This window comes from Nomascus leucogenys, chromosome 13 (genome assembly GCF_006542625.1).
Source record: "Nomascus leucogenys isolate Asia chromosome 13, Asia_NLE_v1, whole genome shotgun sequence".
In the NCBI taxonomy this organism is placed as follows: Eukaryota; Metazoa; Chordata; class Mammalia; order Primates; family Hylobatidae; genus Nomascus; species Nomascus leucogenys.
Window position 1 is genome coordinate 1,997,252 of NC_044393.1, and position 6,000 is coordinate 2,003,251.

Below are 6,000 nucleotides of genomic sequence, written 5' to 3' on the forward strand. Positions count from 1 at the left end.
TACAGCCAAGAGTCCTGGGCTTCCTGTGGTCTTGAGAGCCCTGGCGGATGACCCGTGACCCCGCAGCGCGTCCTGCAGCAGAGCCAGCCCCCGTTGGGCCTCTGCACCCCCTCCTCAGGCCTTGTCTCCCCACTTCCAGGCTGCCCCTAGCAGGGCCATGGAGGCAGGGACAGGCCTTTGCCCCATCTATGGCCGCGTGGCAGACGTGGGTACTCTATCAATTTCAGGGCATGAGTGAGCCAATGAACGTGGCCTCTGTGGCAGGGGTGGGGCCCAGGCCACATCTCTGGGCCCAACAGGGCCGTTCTCCCCCACCCCAGGGGCTGGCCCCACTCACTGGTGGGCCACTGTCAGTCAGCGCCACTAGAGACGTGCCGGGACTAGGAAGATGCTGGCTGAGCCTCTCCTGAAGAGAGAACGGGGAGGAGGGCGGGCAGGCCTCAGAAACAAAGGGGTTGCCATGGTTACCTCTGAAGAAAGCGACTCCAGCCAGTGAAAGGGAAGGGAAGGCATGCGGCCCCCAAGCCAGGACAAGGACGATGGGGCCAGTTGCCACGGAGATGACCGCGCTCCACAGCTTCCCCTGTGGGCCTTGCCAGGGCCAGCTCAGGGTCCCAGAAACCCACCACTCTGCATGTCCCTCACCCTAAGTCTCTAAGACTCTAACCCCTGTGCCCTTGAGGGGATCCAGCCTGCCCGCCCACCCCTTGACCACGAGCTCTGCAGTGAGGGCAGCAGCCTCAGAGGCTCAGGCAGAAGGACCCTCTCATCTGCCCAGGGACCACCCCAGGGCCAAGCAGGGAGATCCACCCTGGCCTTGGGGTTGGGGGTGTGATCTCAGATGGCCCCTGGGCTGGAACAGGGGTTTCACTCCTCTTCACAGATGCAGTAACTGAGCTCCAAGGGTAGGCTGCCGTCAGCCAGCACTGCTGGAGTCGTGCCAGGACTGGGAAGGGTACTTCCTCCCCCGGGGCCAGTTGCTGGGACTAGGGGAGAATCCTCCCTCGGTGGGTGGGTAGTAAGGAGAGTGCCTTGAGACCAGCTTAGGTGTCTTTGTCATAATCTTTACTAGGTCACGAGGCCAATTCAAGAGGCACAGTTCTCCAAGGATGGAAGATGGGGGTGGAGAAGGCAACAAAGATGGATGAGCTGGGGCCATGATGATGAAGACGATGATGAGGATATGATGTTGATGATGATGATGATGATGGCGGCCGAGTGCCCTGTGATTTACAGGCCCATCTGGTTTCATGTTTGCAACAGCCAATCAAGTGGGTACCAGGTGCCATCATTCCCACTTTACAGATGAGAAGACTGAGCCCCAGACAGGTTAAGTGACTCCCCCGGCCCTGCAATGAGGAAGGGCCCAGCACAGCTCCAGGCACAACGAGGAGGCTCTCCAGGCATAGGGAGGTCTGGTGGACCAGGCCTGGCCCGGGAGCTTGTCCGCAAGGCAGAGCCCCACCCAGGCTCCCGGACCAGGATCCGCACATGAGCAACTGGCCCAGGAGTTCCCATGGCTGTGGCTGCTGGACCCCCGCACCAGGTGGGCTGGCGGCTGTGTGCCACACATGCTCTGTAGAGCCTGAGAAATGCTCATCCTGCAGGTGATTTGGGGGGTGTCTGCTCCTACCTGCACTGCTCTCAGACTAAATTTCTGCTTCCTGATAGAATTTCTAGGATCCTCCCTCTGTCCTCTTAGCCAAGGAGGGGAGAAGCTCTCTCCCTCCCTCACCATGGGGCAGGGTCACCAGTGGGTGGATTTCATGACCCACATACCTCCCAGGGCTGGCGTGCGGGGTCCAGCAGTCCCAGCCACATCTATGTCATTCCGCTTCCTTTCCTCTCACTGTGAAGGAGGCGGAAGAGAGGTTGTTGCTCCCACCTTTTGGATGGGGAAACTGAGGCTTAGAGAGCAGAAGCAGCTTGCCCAGGGCCTGGCAGCACCAGTCCCGCCCACGACCCACCGCCCTTTCCCCCGCTCCACTCTTACCTCCTCCTCCAGGTTTCTGGGTCTGGGTTTATCTGTTTATCTGGGTCTGCACCCACAGCTGCCCCATTAGATCAAACAGGGCTTGGCTTCCAGGAACGCCGGGTGCCTTGGCATTGCTGGCCTGGCTGGCAGCTGCTGGCTGGTGAGCCCCGGCTGAGGCTGTCTCCTCTCCCCAGGCACTCCCCAGGCCTTTAGAGAGGACATTTTCCCACTCTCTTTTATGGAAAGCCATGGAATCTTCTGTGTGGTTGCAGCCTGGGCAGCCAGAGAGGGGCCTGGCCACTGAGGCCTGGCCCTGGCCCTCACGTGGCCGCAGCTGACCCCTCCCCACCGCAGCTCTCCAGTCTCCTCTGCAACGTGACAGCCCTGGCTTCTCTACTGTTGGGAGGAGAGTATTTTTAGTTTTGAACCCACCACGTGAAGCGAGACAAGTTATCAATAGCAGCAGCAAAGGGCTTTTTCTTTCTCTCTCTTTTTTTTTTTCCCATGTCTTTGGGACCTGAACAATCTGCACCCATTAAATTCTGCCAAAAGAAAAAATAGTGTTCCTCTTATAAACTTTTTACCCCACAGCTTCCTTGCTGCTGCAGCTTTGCAAACCCACTCTTCTTGGGGTGACCCCACCTGTCTCCACAGCCCCCCTCTCCACTCCTGGGCACTGAGACCTGCCTGGGAACAGGCCCTTCTGAGCAGAGGGCCAGGGTGGGGCTCAGGCCACAGCTCCAGAGCAGTTGGAATGAGGAGCTGGGGAGAGGGGAGAAAGGCCCCCCAATTTCCCGCTCACCGAGCTGGCAGCAGCCACAGCCTCTCCTGGAGTGCTTGCTGCATGCCCAGGCCCAGCTCCTTTGAGCGCAGCAGCTCAGGGACACGCCCCACCCCGCAGTGAAGGGCAGAGAAGGTGGCCTTCCCAGAGGCCTTTCCGGCTGTAATTCCTTGTTTCTGGAGGAAGGGGTTCCTCAGTCAAGTAGGTTTGAGAACACTATTTAAACAAAGTCAACAGGTGCCCTCCCCAACCTTAGGCTTCCCACAGCCCTTCCCACTCAGGTGCACATGGAGGCTCCAGGGCCCGGAAGGGCCTGAGGCAGACCTCCAACATATGGGGATGGAAGCCTTTTTTCTATGAAGTTTCTTGCAGGACACTGGAGTGGCTTCCTGCCTTGCTGGGGGAAGCATTTGAGCCAACATGGCTGCCTGCCCTTTAGGACTGGTTAGAGCTGCGTTCTTGAGAAAGCTCAGAATAACAGAGGCTTCGACAGAGTGGAAACGTACTTTTCTCTCGGGTGACACAAGACTGCGCTGTCCAGCTGGCAGGGTACTGTGCATCCTCAGGGACACAGCTCCTATCTTACACTATCCTCTCCTAGTGGCATCCTCAGGGACACAGCTCCTACCTTACTGTATCACTCTCCTAGTGCTGGCTTCCAGCCTCAGTGTCACCTCATGGCCCAAAATAGCTGCTGATGTTCCAGCCATCACAAGCATAGCTGACCAGAAAGGAGAAAGGAAAAGAGGAAGAGCAAAAGTGCTGCCCCCTAGATGAGTCAGCTCCCTTTGAGGATCTGTCCCTGAAGACACACCCAGCACTTCTGCTCACATCTCATTGGCCAGAACTCCATCCTATGCCACTTTTGGTAGGATAATGGCATTTTAGCTGAGTGCACTGCCAGCCTAAACAAAACATGGGGCTACAGGGAGCAGATTACAGATGGTCCCACAGCCAGGCCTAGACCATCCCAGGCCCAGAAATGTGGACATCTCCAGAAGTGACCCATGAGTGCCCTGCCTCAGAAGAACTGACAGCCCCAGATGCGAGACAGAGCACCTGGCACACATTCCCTAGCATGCCTGTGGCACAAGGGCTGTGCTCTGACTCCGTGCCCCAGCATGGTGCTGCAGCGGCCACTTCAGTGTTGGCCCTGGAGTTTCCCTCTTCCTGGCTGCACCCTGACTGATGGGAAGCGGGTTCCTGCTCCTTCTTGAAATACCTGTTGAAAACCTGCTGCACTCTGCTGCCCCCCGCCCCCCCCACCCGGGTGCTGGGGTAGCTCCGGAAGCAGGGCACCCACCCCAGAGGCTGTTAGGCAAAGGGCTTTCCTAGTGTGGGAAAGTGGGGGATCCTGGGGGACCTCTGCACCCTTCCTGAGGGCCCGTGTAGGGTGGGCAGGGTGTGGGCACATCCCTGCAGGGAACGGGAGGGGCAGGTGGGAGCCGGAGGAGAGACAGCTGGGCTGGGTTAGATTTAACTTGCTGCGGGAGCCAAGTGCGTTGGCTGGAGCCACTGGCTGGGCCTCAGTGCCAGGGGATCTGCCAGGCACGGGGGTGGGAGGGGCAAAGTTTATGCCTGGGGAGCCAAGATGGGGGGCAGAGATGGGGCCCAGGTTGAGGAGCCACCGGGGGCCTGAGGGTGGCGCCGTGGGTTTCTCCTCGGGAGCAGCCCAGCAGCACGCTTGCCCCTCTGCTGGAGCTGGGGGTGGGGGTTGGGTAAGAGACAGCCAGCCAGAGATTTGGGGTTCTTCTGGGGATGGGTGTGCTCCCCCAGTTGCATCCCTGGGAGAGGAGGTCAGGGAGGGGGTGGAGGAGATGGCTAGGGGTCTGTGTGTCAGGGGTCACAGCAGGGCACTGCATACCCAGACCAGTCCTCGTGGTCACGGTAGAGAGGGGTGACCCATGAGGCAGAGCTGTACCCACCAGGAGCTTCATGCATGGCTTACAGCACCCAACCTGTGCTGTCACATGGCACCTGAGGTTAATTTACCACCCTACCATTGCCGTCTTGAAATTCTTCATCATCATGGGGCAAGGAGCTCACATTTTCACTGTGCAGAAGACCTGGTAAATCCTGCCGCCATCCTGGGCGAGGAGGGTGCAGCCCAGGAGGCAGGGCCCACGGAGGACCTGGCAAATCCTGCAGCTATCCTGGGCGAGGAGGCTGCGGCACTGGAAGCAGGGGCCACGGGGTTTCAGCAGTTGCATACAGCCGGCTGGGTGACGCCATCCCTGCCAGGCATGGTGACAGGCCAGGCAAGCAGGCTGGGCCTGTTCTGGAGAAGAGATGGAGGGGCTGATAAGAGGCCCTGTGCTGGGCTCCTGTGCCTGGTGCCAGCCTGCACAAGCTGGGGGAAGGCAGTCTGCCCAGGAGTCCCACGCCCCATGGCTGGGAGATCCCTGGGGCCAAGGAGGACCATGCTGGCTGGTGCTCCCACCCACTGGCTGGCTTCAGGAAATAGGGGTTCAGTAATGCCCAGGGCATCTGCAGGAAGCGGGTGTGGGTCGGTCTGGGCAGATGGCTGGGAGTTTGGGTGGAACCTGGAGCCCATGGGGGTCTAGACCCAGCCTTTGCTGATGGAGATCCTAGGTGCTGATGGAGGTCCTAAGTAGGCCACAGAGGCACTCTGAGCCCCGACTTCCTGGGGGCTTGGTGAGGCTCAGAGGAGGCAGAGCAAGGGAAAGTTGTTTGGAGGGTGTGCGGGCATTGCCGGGGCTCTGCCCAGCATCCACCACATCTCCTAGGAACAGCCCTGAATCCTCCTTTGGGAACTACCTGTGTAGGCTGGTACTAGGCTGAGCCCATCTCTTGCCCCAAATAGGGCATGTGACTGGGACCTGGGCATCACTCATTGCCTAGCCATAATCAGTCAGATCATACTTGGGCCCTTCATGGACCCCAGGTCTGAGCTGGGATGGCAGCCTGGAGGTGCCATGCCAAGGGTAAGGGCTGCCTGAGAGGACAGCAGGCTGAGCCCAGGGTGGGGACACCAGTTCTGATGGTAGCCGTCGGGCTCCTGGATCCAGCCATGCCCGAAGGAGATAGCACCAACAGTGTACTCTCAGATGCAGGCAAGGTTTCCATCCTGGTAAATGAAGTGTCCTGAGCCATCTGCCCACCTCGCCACACAGGGAGAGGACGACCACATGTCCCAACAGGTCTCTGACTCCCTCCGCTCCTCATCAGGGCATTCCGAGCTGGGGTCACCCTTCAGAAGAGCACACAGGTGGGCACTCAAGAT

The 6,000-nt window shown here is 59.3% G+C and overlaps 1 long non-coding RNA gene across 1 annotated transcript; it reads right to left on the minus strand.

The window, feature by feature from the left end:
- Nucleotides 1–3,897: 3,897 nt before the first annotated feature.
- Nucleotides 3,898–4,538, minus strand: LOC100580819. Its single transcript, XR_004033048.1, has one exon. It is a non-coding gene; the product is annotated as a putative uncharacterized protein FLJ44790 (long non-coding RNA).
- Between the last annotated feature and the right edge of the window lie 1,462 nt (nt 4,539–6,000).